Below are 17,570 nucleotides of genomic sequence, written 5' to 3' on the forward strand. Positions count from 1 at the left end.
GCTCAACAATGAATAAAAATGAATATATTGACAAAAAATTTTAATTTTCTCATATTTTGATCTAAATTTAATGTGAAATTTCTCCTATCCTCTCTTTATATCCCGGCAAAGATGCGAGACGGTGACACCCCAAGTAATCGAAGTGAGTTGTTAAAGACTGTATCCGGTATTAATTTACTTTTTTTTTAATTTGAGAATAAATCTGATGCACTTGCCAGTACTCCGTTCGGTTCATCTTAATTAATGTAATAACTATGGCTTTGCTTGTGTCTTAAATCACGTGTCAAAGGCAGCAATTTTAATGTAAGTGGAGTTTTAGTTTTAGAAGTTATATAAGTTATATAATTCAGCCTAGTAAACCTTGTCAGAAAACAAATACACGGAAGTTACTACTACTAATCTGTCACTTTTCTATTTGTGCGAGGCTGACTTGTATAACTTACATAAGTTATACGACTTCCAAAACTAAACTTACATTAAGGCCGCGATCACATGGGCCAAGAATAGATTAAATCATAGAACGTGATTTGTTGTTTGAACGGGAAGGATCAATCGCATTACATGCTCTATTCTATTCCTGGGATCCTGGCTCATGTGATCGCAGCCTAACATCTCTGGTCAAAGGATCACTTGTCGTCTGTTTTTTTATTTGCGTATGTATATGCAGAAATACATGCATGTTCGACACTTACGTTATTCGTTTAAGGTGACCAACAGTCTGTAACGATCGTCTTAACGATATAGACGTGAGTATCTATTGTTAATATTTATAAACAGTGGCCCTACAATGTAATTTACAAAAATTGTTGTGTTTTTTGTTTTTGTTTTCTTTGTTAATAAAGTGAGCCTGATGAGGTTGGCGTTAAGACCAACGAAACGTTGCTCAAACTAACACCTGGTTTTTTGGAGTTTTCATTCGTACTCCCAAAATTAGCTCTTACTGATCGTGTGCTTAGGCACTGACCCTCAAGTCATTACCAAGCAGTTGAGTTCATGAAAATAATTTTACTACGAAATTAGACATGTTATTCGATGTAGCACATGAAGATGTTTTAGATAATATAAGTGATAAGCAGAAAGCATTTCTCCGAGATCAAAGATCAATAGAACCAAAATTATATATAGGAGATTTTATTTACGATTTAACTTTAGACACAGTTGAGGGTACAGTAAGGTTTTAAAATAAATTAATTTGGTTAATTATTTCAATTTCATTCCAAATAACATTACTTTTCAGATATTGTGAACCATGTAAGCTCTCCTAGTCTTAAAGTGCTTTTTGATAATATGCCTGATAGTAATATGCTTTCTGGTTTACAGCGAACAAACTTAAATCCTACGGTAGTTCTTAAAAAGTTGATTCTTGATGAGATGACTGATGAACATGGTAAAATATTTTTTGATATTATTTTTTATTTTAACATTTTTGTAGTATCTTTGTTTTTGAGGATGTATTACTCAAATATTTGTCTTTTTTTTTAACTTGTTATTCAAACAAAAAATTAAAAGCTAATGAATCTTTTAAATTCAAAAAGCTAATACAATCGTAAATATTGGAAAGTATCATTATTATTTATATTTTTCAAGGCTTGAATTATATACTAAATTCGAAAACTTAAATGATACATTTTTAAATCACATATTAACTACTTGAATTACATATAACTTGAAATCCCTATGTGAAAGCTAATACAATGAGTTATCAATATTTTTTAGAATTAGATGAATTAGCCTAGAGCTTTCAACAATCTTCGTTAGATTCATTAAGTGAACCAAATTCACAACAAAGCACTGCTTCAAAATTGATTTCAAAAGGACTTTATTACGAAAAAAAAGGTGTTTGAGGTAGTATTGACATAATGGCAGAAGATGTTGGAGCCGTTTTGGATGTTTGTAGAATATCCTACAGACATTCTGTTTTATTGATAGGAATAATTTCTAATACTTTGGGCATTGATACTCAAACTGTAATTTTGATTAAAAGTTCATTCAATCGAGCTCGACTCGATGTTAGGCAAAAAAAAGCAGAGAAGTTGAAAAACGCATTCGATTCAAATTTAGAAGCAGCTGTTATTCACTGGGATGAAAAAATAATACCCGACGCTTGGACTCTTATAAAAGTTGACCGCTTACCTATTCTTGTTACAAATGGTGAATCGGAAAAGATTTTGAATATACCAGCACTTTCCGATGGAACAGGTTTTACACAAGCTAATGCTATTTATGAAACTTTAAATAATTGGGGTCTATTGGACAAAGTGAAGGCTTTTTGCTGCGATACCACGAATGCAAATTTGGGTAATGTAAATGGCGCTGCAATTATTCTTGAGCATTTTATTGACAGAAATTTGTTGTATCTACCTTGTCGACACCATATTAACAAAGTCATCTTGGCATCCGTCTTTTAACTAAAATTGCCTGGAACTAAAAATCTAGATGTTACATTATTTAAAAGATTTCATGATCAGTGGCTCGATTTAGATCCAACAAAATATGATATTACTGATGAACTCAAAGATTTATCATTACTTTAACAAAAAATGAAATAATTATTTTTCTTCAAAGCTGTTTGAAAGAGCATTAACCTAGAGATGATTATAAGGAGCTGCTTGAACTACAATTGATCTTCTCAGAAGAACCTTAATCATTCAAAATTCGTAAACCGGGAGCATACCATCATGCTAGGTGTATGTCAAAAGCGATTTACTCGATAAAAATATTTTTATTTTGTAAAACCTTCAAAGTCAATGCTTCAGAATTGAAAAAATTATATATCTGTATATTTATTGTTTTCATCTATGTAAAAACCTGGTTTTTAGCTCTAAATTCGGTGCAAGCTCCGAAAAATGATTTGGATTTTATTAAAAAGCTCCATAATTATGCTGCAGTCGATCCTTTGGTATCTAATACTGCCTTACAAAAAATCATGAGGCACACATGGTATTTATCCACGGAAGCAAGTGCCATTTCATTTTTCGATGAGGATATTTCTTTTGAAATAAAAGTTTGAATGATTTTAGCATTAGAAAAAGATGTAGGAAATGATGATTTTACTTCGAAAAAATATATAATCCATTTTGATATAGATTTAGGAAATTTGAAAAATGTGGAATTGGATTAGTTTATTAATTGGCAATCATTACGTTTTTTTGATAGATTTGATATAAATAGAATCTTTTTGAAAACCGACTGTAAAACTTGGTATAATAACGTTCATTATTTGAAAGGTTTAGAAATCGTAAAAAAATTTACGAGTCGTTAATGATGCAGCTGAAAGAGCAGTCACACTGGCTCAAGATTATATGAATATCACAAAGAATGAAGATCAAAAATTATTTTTGGTTCAAAATGTAAGCAAATTTCGTAGAGAATTTTATTATTCAAAAAAGGAAACAATAGTAAAAAAAACTGAAAAAATCAGAAAAAAATAAAATTTGACAAATGTTGAATTATAAAATTGTATTTTTAATAAAAAATTGTTCCTCCGTAATGATTATTCTTGTAGATTTACTCAGTGCCTCTTAATTGCTTTTTTTCTTTCCTATTATCTATTACTGAACAGTATTTTTTTTTTTTTTTTTTTTTCTTCATTAAAAGGTAAAAAATATGATATCAGTGAAAATCGTTGGTACTAATGCGAAGATCATAGTAACGATTGATTTTATATTTTTCAAGTATCAAATTTTTTTGTAACATAAACAAATATTTTACCTGTCAATTACAAGCAACGCATACTACGTTTTTGAGCTTGCCAGCTCCTTCAAATCTCTTTTCTCTACAAAATCATTGTTAACTGGCCAGTAAGGGCCGTTGAAGACCTTTTAACACTATGTAATCAAACTGCAGGTTGGAAATAAGTAGAAAATTAGATTCTACGTTGAATGTCACTGTAAACTCGCTGCTTTTATTTAGTTACGAAAGTTTTATCGAGCTTTAATGCAAAAAATCATTGAAAAACGGTCGTTTATCAAAATCAAAGACCTTTTCACGCTATTTGATGTGAATGAAGGTTGAAAATAAGTGAAAATTTGAGAACTATTTACAAGAGTAAAAACAAGCTCACAGGGCTCTTTTACATGAAAAATCGTTCAAAAAAGGCCGTTTAACGACGTAAAAGACCTTTATACGCTATCAGGTGCACTCTAATGTTGAAAATAAGTGAAAATTCGGATTCTACGACAAATTTTACATGAAAAATATTAGTCTTCTAAATTGTTAAAGGTCAATTTTAAGCAAACTCATTTGAAAAAAGTATATTATATCAAGCATAATACGCATACGTTAACTAAAAACCGTTATTTTAAAATAGGCACGGTTAAATATTTTTTTTTTAATCTGAAAAAATTCAGGGGTCAATTTGTTCACCAAATAGAAGGTTTTTAGGAGGCGGCACGGCAAGAAAAAAGATATTGGTAAGTAAGGGACACCCTAATGCATAATCTTCTAGTATGTAAGTATAAATTTTTTTGTTTACTTTTAGAAAAGATCTCATGTTACTATTATAAAATTGCGATTTATTTTTTGAAGAATTTTTGCCATCCTACGCTGAAAATACAGGCCGTAAACAAAAATACAAAGTTCTGATTTTATATTGTTCAACACCTTTTAATTTGCGCCGAATGAAAAATTCCGTTAATTTTTCCGTTATTCTAACACAATAAAACTACAGAGGGTCAAGGTTGGCAGATGTGGAAGTTTCTCTTGATTGGCTCTGCCATGTTCAGGACTAACACGCACAAAATCCTAATCAACCAATCATTGGCTCAGAATCTCATGTCTGTGAGCTCTATAAATTTGTGCGACATAAATCAATGTGTGTGAGCAATATACATAGATAAACAGTTTCTAAACTGAGTCCTAAACATGGCGGCCTATCTGCTCACTGCCCCTTGACCCTCTGTAAATAAAACTTTCCGTTTTTTTGTGTGAGCCCCTGCACCAACCTTGCACATTTTGAAGCTCTCCCTGCAACTCCTCCATCCCCCCTCACACTATATTTTTAAAATATGCAAAGATTCTAGCACCTCTCCTAATATAAGGGAGAACTTCACAGATTTGTCTATTATTTTAACTACATAAAGTTTGTTTGTATTTGTTTTTGGTCCATCTTCTAAAATATATTTTGAGCCACTGTTATCCTTATAGATAGTTGACAGTGAGCAGTTGGAGCGGCTACTGACTACAGCTAGCAGCATTGAGTGTTAGCTGATCAAAGGAGGCAACGGTTGGCTGCAGGAAGAACTGGCTTGCCACAGTCTCTTATATATATATATATATATATATATATATATATATATATATATATATATATATATGCCTTAAGAATTCAAAAACTTCAGATCCTAGAGATTTGAAGTGTTTTTCATCCCCACACAAAGTTTTGTTGGTGTATAAAAAACGCTACCAACAGTTAATTTCTTAGTTGGGGGCACTGGTATCACAACCTACTAATTGTTGCTTGGGTACGCTGATGTTAATACATGGCATAGATAATTATACTAGTATTGTTATTTTTGTCCGCTTTTCTGTTACAGTAAATCTGAGCTACAATTGTGAGTAATGACAACAGAATATGTAGCTAATTGTAAGATGCTCACTGCTAGTACCATTTTAAGACGCAAAAATTGAGTTGTAACTACAAAACTTGAAAAAATAAAATAAAGTATTATTGAATCGTCAGAAATTTATTTTCATCCTAAAGCATTTAAGATATTTCATGAAGTATGAAATAAAATATCATATAGAAAAAGATGTAGTTTACTAAATTTTATTTCAGTGTATCACATAAAATAAGGCAGCATCCACATAAATATAATGTAACATAAAACGACCAGTAAACAGCACGTAAACCAAAGTTGAAAGATTTATGGTGTGCCCAATTGACAAAAAAGTTGTAGAAATGTCCATTGACATGCAAAGGGTAGACTGCTACTTGTAAACAGGGGGCCCCTGGCATTGAAACTTACCTAGAACAAGAGAAGTCAAGGGAAGATTTCTCTTTCTACATGAGCTTTACGGCATTCATTTAGCTAGTATATTATTAATAAAAGAAGCGCTGTTATTTTCCTCAGCTTCCTTCACAGAACATTTTTTTTCGAGTAGTTTATCTTTTAAAACTTGAAAAAACAACAATGCAAAACTTATTTAGAAATTATTATACTTATAGCGCACAGGGAGCGTAGCCTTGTTAGTATAGATCTATAGTCGTAAGAAGGGTCATTAGGAAGTGCCCTTTTAGCCCCTTATAATGCAACTTTATAAAAATGTTGAATATTAAATGTATATGTTTATTTTTTTCAAGAGTTTTCTTCACCTTTTTTTTGCCCTTTTTCACCCTCTAGGTTGCTGCATGACTCCACTTACGATTTTATGTAGCTTTCTTTTGTTTCCCCTTACAATGTATATAGTTGTGAGGAGGGTCATTGCAACTTCCCCTCACTTTTTCTTGGAGAATATTGCAAGGATTTCGCATATTTTGTGCACATCCTTGTTCATTTTCAAAAGTTTTTTGCCTTTTGTTTGTCTTATCTTGCCCCCTTTCTTGACTTTTCTAACAATTTTATGTAACCCTTCTCACCTCTCCTCAAAGTTCGGTTCATAAAATATAATTTAGTTTCTGTACAAATTCATTGGGATTTATAGAAGATGATTAAACTCTTTTTAAAATTATAAAGTAGGTAATTAAATGTTTATAGGAAACTCTAATGCTCCTTCAAATTTGTTATTTCTTCAGTAGATAATTAATGATTATACATTATGATCAGTTTTTATTGACCTGTTATAAGTGCCATATAAATTTTGAGTTCTCTGCATTAATACAAAGTATAAAATACCCTTTTAATTATATCTATAAAGAATATGACGAGTCATTTTTTAAATTTATATGAAAAATAGACTCATAGACAGTGATAAATGTGCATTCTTAAAACTACGAAATGAAAAAAAAAATGTAGGAAGTTAATTTGATTGTTTGAAACAAAGCATTAAAGACCGCTAAAAAGTTTCAGAAATAGTTGATTCAACTTTTTCGGACTTGTCAGATAACGATAAAACTTTTGGAAACGAATTATTTTATGGGGTGATTTTTGACCAATTCTTTCTGTTATTAAAAAAGTTACAGAAGTACAATAATATCACAAATAACCAAATTTTTACATTTATAACCATCATTAAAAATATTTAAAATTAGTAATAATCTTTGCTTAAATGACGTCAAATTCTTAAAATTTTTATTAAAAAATAGACAATGGAAATGTCAAGTCATTTGTCGTTCCAAGGAAATGGTTGACAAATGATGTATTTTTTAAATCATTCAGTCAAGAATCACATTCAAATTTAAGTAGTATAATTTTTACAAAACATATCTAATATACATGTTTCATAAATGAACAAATTTCCAATTTTATTAAAGAAGAAAATATCTCTTACTGTAGTGTAAATTATGCAACATATAAAAATAATGATAAATTTAATAATAAAATGTATAGGAATTTTTCAATAGGAGTCTTAAATATCTACAAAGGTATTCTACTTCATGAATTAAACACAAAAATTAGAGCAGTAGGTTAATCAGAAATTTAAGTATAGTAAACATATTATGAAACGAAACAAGACTAAAAATTGCAAAATTTTTCTGAAAATATAAAATTAAAGTAAAATAGTGACTGCTAGAAGAATCGGGAATAATGTATTTATCTCACATGAAACCTTATGCACAGGAAATTCAACATCTTCATTGTATCGAAACCAATTCCTGCTTGTTTTAGCATTTTCTGTGATATTAAATAAATCACAAGGCAAAAGTTTCACACAATAAATTTTTACGTGAAAAAGCCTTTATTTACCGATGGAAAATTATATGTTGCTTTCTTCAAGTGTTAGAATCTTAAGAACATTTTTATACAGATAGAGTCAGAAAATGATTTGTAAATAGATGATACAGTGTGGGAACATGTTTTTTGTAACACACTTATTAAATGAAAAGATAAATATCTGTATGTTTATTACCTACATTTTAAATAAATAAAAAATTTTATTTTGTACAATAAAATTTAAGTTGCTGATTAGGCAAACTGAAGATATATAAGCATTATCTAAATTATTTAAAACTACACTGAATTTGATTGAGATCCATTAAAATTCGTAAAAACAATTGAAATACGATTGGTTCTTATGTTAAATTTATCATATTGTCTGATATACTTGAATACTTAACTCATATATCATATGAAAAATACAATTATGCTATGCTTTAACAAAGATTTCTTTATCACGACATGTTTTTTTTTTTTTTTTTTTTTTTTTTTTTTTTTTTTTTTCTATAGTAAATCTTAAATCTAGAGTTCATTATTAAAAATACAGTTTTCAGGATTATACACTTCCTTTCATAATTTTGTAATATCGTCAATTTTATTTAACTCAAATAATGATTTTCAGGGTGTCTTCTACTTTTCCATTATGTTTTTAAAATTTATTTTCTTAATAATAATTTAAGCGTAATTTCAAGATGTACGGCAAGATCCGTTACTTTGTGACATTTAACAGAAAAATACAGCAAAAATGAAGTACTAAGGTTTTTACAATAAACCAAATAAGAATCAGAAAAATCTCGTTTTAATGCAATTTTTGTTATGTTCTTTCTTTTTATTATTGGGAAAATACAAGAATAATAGTTAGTCAGGTACTCAAAATTCAAATAGGATATTAATTATTATATAAATATTTTACAGCCATTTCTAAGGACTATGCACCATTAGCTCTGCATTGCTGTATTACTCTGCATGTATATGCTATCGTCATTAGCATATTAAAAACTAGTAGTCAAGTAAGTAGGGATCGGGTATCGAACTTGGAAGTCTGTGGTCCCAAGCTCCCGAGCTATTAAAACCATTTAACCATAAGATTGCAATTTTTTTATTTATACCCGATACTGTAGAAAAAGCAAACATTTTTTATCCAAAATCGTATACACATACCTTAAAAATATACATTAAACAATTAAACAAGTCGTCTTATCTATTTGAGTTAAGAGATCAGACATAATATTGGAGGCTAGATAATTAAAACTTATTTCAATCTGAAGTTTCGAGAAACATTTTTTCCACTTACTTTACGAGAGCTTCAAGATAATGACTTACCACTTGAATTTCCTTCTCTACTTACTTTATCTTAAATTTTTTTTCCTCGTTTTTTCGTTTTAAAAAAAAATTAATATTGGTTTTCACATATTTTTTATCAAAGCTGACGTTGTCTTTGTTTTAGTGGGACATTCATTCACTTCTGACATACATACGTAAGACTATATAAGTCTACAGAAATGATGTAAAAACTGTTTGAACTTTCGAGAAACCCTATACAATCTATTAAATGCTTTATAGAACCTGATAATACTTTCTCGAACATTTATTCAACATCTTAGTAATTTTATAGAAACCTTAGGACACCTAATAGAAATTGTATTAGCTTACAATCTTTTAGGATCTTCTATTCTGGTTAGAGCACCTTGTCGTGCCGTAGTTATTGCACGGAGAGAAAAAAGATTGGCTCAATGCTCGGAGAGTCCATGAGCTCAGTCCATCAGGTGTCTCTAGCGTCGAAAGCATCACTATCATGTCTCTGACGCTAGTGGTTACGCGATTGAAAATTAAAAATTGGCGACAGCTTGGCTTAAGTCAAGATGCCTAGTTAGCCAAAGTGGGGCCAAGTGTATCTTTGTAATCGGGCGCAGACTTGGACCGAAGCTTCTGCCCAACCACCACCTGATTTCGTCTGCTTAAAGTATATATATAGTTATACTCGCGATGAACCTTATGAACACGAATACACTTGTAAATATCAGGTGAATCTTAATGAGAAATGTATAAACATATATTTTAACCAACTTTTTTATTTATTTACTAAGCCTTAAGAGGAGCTTTGGAAAAAATTAAAGCACATGTCCTGCAAGAACATACTTTTTTTTCGATATTTTTAGTAGAATCTTGACAAAAAGGAAGTTATTCGACAACTGAAAAAATGATTAATCATCACCTTGTAGTACTCTTAGAAAGTCGTCTCGTATTGACGCATAGGACTCTCTGATTTGATAATTCACCGAGTTTCCTCTAGTAAAATTTTATACACCCCAATTAATTACACATTCATGCACACAACGGTCCTGCAAGTCATACATATATGTATACCATCATACATAGCTGTGCAGACAAAATCAGACGGTGGCTGGGGAAAAGCATGTGCCCAAGTCTGCGCCCCATTACAAGCCAACTTGTGCCCAAGCTGAGCTGCCAGTGTTAGGCCACACGTCTAACTTGGGCAGCCCAATAAAATTTCCAATCGGGTACTTGCGTCAGCAGCGTAGAATGATCGATGGTATACCCACACAAATCACATGAGTGGGGAGCATGAAGCTTTATAGTCCTAGTATTCGAGTTATCCCAAGCTTCTGAAGCTAGACCATGGTGCATCCCGTACATCACAGCTCGTAAGTCTCGTACATCACGGCTTTTCCGTTATAGCAGATGCAATGTAAATTTACTGACAGTCATCCAAAACAATAAAATCTAATAAGAAAATTTTATTCTGTAGTGTTCTGAAATGACGAAAAACAAGCATTCTATACGAAAAATTTATACAATATGTTTTTAAGTTTTTTAGGAAAGATTTAGGAAAAAAACTGATCAGACTCTGAATTATAGAACAGCATAATATAGTAATAATATAATAGAGTAAAATGTAAATTTTCAATAAAAAATAGCAAATCATGAATAAGCACTCTTACACAGTTATTGATAAGTATTAAAAAAGTGATTAAAACACGCATTGTTTTTTTGTTCGAAAAGTAAACAGAATGTAAATTGCGACACAATGCAAGTTGTAATTATAATAAAGTATGTAGTTCCTTTTTTAAATAAATAATATTTAGATGTACTAATATTTACCAATAAAATAATTAGAATAACATTTATTATTGTTTTATTAAATAAGTATAACCATGTAAGAATGGTTATTCATAATTTTCTTTTTATCATCGCAAATTTACATTTTACTCTATTCTATTGTTACTCGATTATGTTGTCCTACATTGCGGAGTCTGATCCTTTTTTTTTTGGTTTTTTTTTTATCTTTCCTACCAAACTTGAGAACATTGTGTATAATTTTTTTTTTTTATTATCATTGGAATGCTTTTTTTTATTATTATTTTAGATTGCTACAGAATGAAATTTTTTATAAGATTTTATTGTTTTGAATTATTGTAAATAAATTTATATTATGAAAGTAACAAACACAAAATTATAATGCTCAAGAAATTACATAATATCGGATCTGCTATAACAGAACAGCCGTGATGTACGAAATTCGAGAGCCACGATGTACGGGATACATGATGACCTAGCTTTAGAAGCTTGGAATGAATACTGGGGCTATAAAGCTTCACACTTCTCACTCTACTATGTGATTTGTGTGGGTGTACCATCGATAACCCAACAACCCAATAACCCCAAGATCCACCGCAGCACCACCCGTTTACGAACGAACCTGTAATCATGGCGCAAGCAATCGATTTAAAAGACGCCCTGAAGGTAATCTCAGAGTTTAGTGGTAACAATATACCCTCAAGCATGTTTTTATAAAGCTGCGACGAAGCTAAGAATATGGAAAACGCAGCAGACGAGCCCAATCTTACTAAACTAATTAGGTGTAAATTAATAGGAGAGGCACGAATGGCCATAAGTAGAGTAACCTGTGAAAGCATCGATTAACTAAAAAATCACATCAATGCTATCTACGCCCCCACTAAAACGATACGTCAACTCCTTGGTGAGATGGGTAATGAATTTCAAAAACCAGAAGAAACAGTACTTAACTACGCTAATAGAATATGCGATTTACAGCAACAAATACTAGATGTAAAGAGGTTAAAAGACGAAGGAGTAGTTCCAGCCACATACATCGCGTCCTTAAAGTCTGGCGCAATAGAGTGCTTCAAAAATGGACTCAACCCAGAAATTGAAGTCAAATTAAGCATTATAGATGCAGAAAGCTTGAACGATATAATTAAAAGAGCCATTAAGGTAGAAAAAGCCCCACAAACCAGGCAAGCACTTAGAGGCCAAGTAAAGGTAACGCCACAACCGGAGAAATGGCGCTATGCCTTATACTGCCGATTATGCCTTCTAACGATCACAAGGATGCCGACTGTGAGTCTCAAACCACTTGCCAGTTATGTAAGCAGGAAGGCCACACCACGGACAAATGCAAACCACCCGCTACAACAGTCCGTAGTAATACCACCCCTTCCGAGCAGCAGCCAAGGGAAACCCCTATTAGTTGCCAGGTATGCGGGAAACGGGGCCACATAGCCATCAAGTGTTTCAAATACTTAGGGCAAATAAATATGGGAGGAGCTGGTGCACTACCGGTAACATGCCAGTTATGCAACACCATGGGTCACGTCGCCTTGAGATGCACAAAAATGAATGAAAATCCAGTAGCTTGTTCTATTTGTAAAGGACAAGACTATACTACGAATAACTGTCCTATAAATAAAGTAGTCTGCCAAATATGCAATTTAGCCGGACACATAGCTCTCAACTGCAGACGGCGCCAGCCACCACCTGACGCCCAACCACGTTGCACGCAATGCCGCAACAAAGGACACGTCGCTGCAGATTGTAAAACGTGCGCCTACTGTTCTAACCGTGGACATACGATACTAGAATGTAGGAAGCGCGAATATAATGAACGCATGAAACAGGGAAACCCCACCGGCGCCCAAGTAATGAGTGCAGCTCTGAGCGCCCCCAAAGCAGTAATGAACTCGGCGGATACGAGCCAAATTCTGCAAGAATTAATGCTCTCAAGCTAAACCCTAAGCCAAAGTATGTGCCCTATTTAGATTTTACGGCAGGCACCCAGCCCATAAGTCTAATGATCGATTCGGGCTCCCACGAAAATTTGATAAAACGTAAAAGCGTCCCCGCTAATGTCTGCATCAACACGAGCGAAATAATGAAATTTCACGGCATGGGTGGTGACACAACCTCGTCAACTGGAACAATAACACTAAAAGTGCTCAACTTCGCGGTTTCCTTTCGTATCGTAGAAGAGCCATTTAATATACCTTACGATGGCATACTAGGAGTACGATTTATTTTAGACACAAAGTGCGAAATGAGCTTCGAGCACCAACTATTGACTGGTCGTGTCACAAAATTTAAACAAAATTTAAACAAAATTTAAATATAAGCCCACGTGAAACTTACTGCTCCAACATTAATGAGTCGTTCGAGAATTTTTTTTATTTTATTATACACAAACCAACCAGACAGCTTCTGATAGATACCGGTTCAAAAGTCAGTATAATTAAAGACAGTCAAGCCCTTGAAGCATATCAGATTAATGCGAACGACAAGAGAATGATTAGTGGGTTTGGAACTAAAGCAATGGAAACACTCGGAAGTACTGTCATCGGCCTTGGAGCCTTAGAAACTACATTCCAAGTTATACCAAACGACTCGAAACTAATATTCGAAGGAGTCCTAGGAGCTGAGTTCTTTACCCGCAATAAGGTTAGGATTAATTTTACTAACAAGCTATTGACCTTACAGGGCGATAGAGTCCCCCTTAGTATAAGATACGAAAAATTGCAATTACCCACTGACAGAGAAACAATCGTAAATGATGCGACCCCTGACGACGAGGAAAATGACGATTCCCTCGATTGCGAAACCTTAGATGATGAATTTAGCAGCTTCGGGGAAATAGAAACATTCCTCAAGTCAACTAATGAACTATTTGACGAATTAGACATCCCAAATATGGGTGACAGCGAAACAAATATATACCTTTTTCAAGAAACCACCATTTACGCCAGGGATAACCAAAATACCAACAGTAACACCAATAATTATCATTCCCAGGGTGAACAACTAGAAATGCTAATAGATTTAAAATCGCTCGAAGCCGATGAGATGGCCTAAGCTAAAAGATTAATAGAGCGGCACCACAGAAATTTTCACCTTGAAGGAGGTGCACTAACGGCTACCAACATTGCAACTCACCGCATACCTACGGTTGACGACATACCGGTAGTTACTAAGCAATACAGGCTACCTCACGCATTAAAAGCAGAAGTAGAGCGTCAAGTACAAGAATTACTAGAAAACGGCATAGTGAGACGATCTCGATCGGGTTATAGTACAGCCCTATGGATCGTACCTAAAAGAGCACCGATGGCAGCCCTAAATGGAGAATAGTTCTTGATTTTAGGCCACTTAATAAGAAAACTATACCTATGAATTTTCCCCTCCCCAATATAACAGATATATTCGACCAAGTTGGGGACTCCAAATATTATACGGTAATCGATTGTAAGTCAGGCTTTTACCAAATCCTGCTGCACCCCGAAGATGCCCACAAAACCGCGTTCTCGACTCCCAACGGGCATTACGAGTTCGTCCAAATGCCTTTCGGCTTAAGAAACGCAGCAGTGGAATACCAAGCCGCTATGACAAGAACCCTCGACGGATTAATTGGCAAGAGTGTATTTGTATTTATGGATGACATAGTCATTTACGCGAAAACTTTCGAAGACCATGAACGGCTCTTCGACCTAGTAATGGAAAGATTATGTGAAGCCAACTGGAAATTAAAACCCAGCATGTGCAAATTAATGCAAAAGGAAGTAGTTTACTTAGGCCATATATTAAGTGAAAAAGGATTAAACCTGGACCCCATGAAATTAGAAGCAGTAAAATTGTACCCTACACCCAAAAATCTCAAGAATGTAAGACTATTTCTAGGATTTGCAGGATACTACAGACAATTTATTCAAGATTTCGCGAGGAAAGCCAAGCCACTGAGCAAGCTCATTCAAGGCAACGAAAGCTTTCACTGGAATAGTGAAGAAGAGAACGCTTTCCAAGCACTCAAGGAAGCTTTATGCACGGCTCCCCTTTTGCAATTTCCTGAATTAGATCAGCCGTTTATAATAACGTGCGACGCCTCCGGTTACGCTATAGGCGGTATGCTTTATCAGGAAAAACTCAGCAGCGACCGACCAATCGCCTATACCTCACGTGTTTTACGAGGCCTGGAGCTCCGGTACGAAACCTACGAAAAAGAAGCTCTGGCAGTATTACATTCAGTGCAAACCTTTCGCCCCTATGTATACTGCCGCAAATTCACGATAATAACAGACCATCAACCCTTAGTATGGTTCCAAACAGCAGATCTCAATACAAGAGTGCAAAAATGGAGGGTTAAACTTTCGGAATACGACTACGAAATAATACACCGCCCTGGTCGGCTAAATGAACCCACTGGCGCGTTATCAAGGAACCCAGCGCCACCCGCCCAAGTTAACGTTGTGACTAGACGACAAGCGGCTCAAAGAGACTCTAAGTCAGCAATACCACTCGATAAGAATGAAATCTGCAGCCAAGCCCTTAAAAAAACCGCAAACACCGAAAAACCCAATATTAAACCGGTAAAAGCCTTAGATCAACAAACATTGGAGCAAGGAAAGGTGAAGAAAAAACCGGCCAACCTCTCGACGAAGGCGCTCGCAGGCCCATCAAAGCCAACAAAATAGCCGCATTTTGTCCCACAGAGTTAGGAAGCATAACCATGAAAAAATTGACTAACAAGAGATATCAGATCGCGCTCTGCCTCATGGAAGAGAAGGAAGAATCTCAGTTGATAATTAAAAATAGAATAGAAACTCTGTACGAAAAACTTAAGACCAAATTGGCTGAAAAACATATAAGCACAGTCAGTATAGCCAAAAGCCAGACCTTATACAACTTGGATTGGTCGGTAGTGGTCAACCTATTAAAAGATAAGTTCTCGGATAGTGACGTCAAATTTATAATTTGTAAAAATACTTTAGCATATGCAGATAACAACGATAGAGATCGAATATTTTATGAAGCGCACAAATCCCCTATCGGAGGCCACCGAGGTGTTTCCAAGACATTCGGACGTATACGGCAAGAGTATAACTGGGAAGGATTAAAGGACGACATCCAAAGACGCATCCAGCAGTGTTTAAAGTGTCAACTAAAAAAATTAGTACGGGTAAGAACTAAACAACCTATGCTCATAACCGACACGCCTGGAAACGTGTTTGATAAGGTAGCCCTAGACATTGTCGGTCGATTACCCAAAACCAAAGACGGAAATGAGTATATACTAACGATGCAATATCAACTTTCGAAGTTTTGCCTAGCAGTGCCATTAAAAAATGCCACTTCAGCTACAATTGCTGATGCATTCGTGAAACACTTCATCTGCACTTTTGGAGCGCCTAAGGTTATTCTCACAGATCAGGGAAGAAATTTCCTGAGTAATCTGGTGCAAAAGGTCGCCAAACGCTTTAAAATTAAAAAGGTCAAAACTACGGCTTTTCACCCGCAGTCCAATGGATCGCTGGAAAGGTCGCATCACGCACTCAGCGAATTTCTCAAGCAATATGCTGACAGCGATGACAGTTGGGACCAATGGGTAGAGTTGGCCGTTCTTAATTACAATACTTGTATACAAGAAAGCACCAAGCACACTCCTTACGAAGTTGTATTTGGAAGATTAGCAAGACTACCATCTTCCACAGCGCTGAGGGAAGAAGAACGCCTACCTACATATCACGAATATATTGTAAATTTAGTAACTAAGCTAACTAATATAAAGAAAGTAGTATATGCAAATTGAGTAAACTCTAAACTTAAATCTAAAGAGTATTACGATAGGAATATAAATGAAAAAACGTTTAAGGTAGACAATTACGTCTTTTTGTTAAAGGGGGTCAAAAAGGGTAAATTTGGAGACCATTTTTTAGGACCCCATAAGGTTTTAGAAATATTAAGTGAATAAAATGTAAAAATCCTTATAGTTTATGAACATAGAATAGTGCATGCGAATAGATTACGACAGTCAAAAATAGATTTTAATAATAATAAATACCATGAATCTGATAGCGAGAGCTCCGAATAAGTGGGTTAGTGAATATGGCAGGGTTTATTTTTTAATTTCCAGCCTATCTTATTCCCGTCTCTCTATCTCTCTCTCTCTTTCAGCCTTACAAATCTCAATAATACGTAACCACAGTCTTCGTTGATTACAGCCCAAGAAGAAAGGCATGATGAAGCTACTCTGCGTATTTATATCCCTCATGGCTCCGGTAGCCCTAGAATTGGTAGGGTACGACTGTGGCGTGCAAACCGTGAATGTAACCACTCTACAACTGCTCAAGGTAGACCCTTGCGATATGCCGACTGATACGGTCAAGTCAGCGAAGCACTACATACAACTGCTACAATTGAACCATTATGTACAAACAGACATCGTACAGTGCAAGGTAGTAATTCAACGCCACATTCGCCATTGCAGCATGCACTCTTACAGTTCTACAGTACACAATAGAGACACAAACTTCATTGAAGAAATGGATGGAGAGAAGTGCATGAGAATATACAACTCAGGATGGTACAGGAAAAATCTGTTAGTTGTGCAAGGAGTCGGGGTTAACAAAACTACTAGCACCGCAGCTACCTTTGCCGGTTCGCTCACGTCTG

The 17,570-nt window shown here is 34.4% G+C and overlaps 1 protein-coding gene and 1 pseudogene across 2 annotated transcripts in view; one reads left to right on the forward strand and one right to left on the reverse strand.

Annotated features, from left to right (window-relative positions):
• Positions 1-17,570, reverse strand: part of LOC106647639 (proliferation-associated protein 2G4) — a 309,719-nt gene that overhangs the window by 215,337 nt on the left and 76,812 nt on the right. The gene's annotated exons all lie outside the window — the stretch shown is intronic.
• LOC149375148 (uncharacterized) lies at positions 1,860-2,534 on the forward strand (annotated as a pseudogene).

This window comes from Copidosoma floridanum, unplaced genomic scaffold (genome assembly GCF_036245765.1).
Source record: "Copidosoma floridanum isolate Cflo_tuat_1 unplaced genomic scaffold, Cflo_Japanese_pri ptg000011l, whole genome shotgun sequence".
Taxonomy (NCBI): domain Eukaryota; kingdom Metazoa; phylum Arthropoda; class Insecta; order Hymenoptera; family Encyrtidae; genus Copidosoma; species Copidosoma floridanum.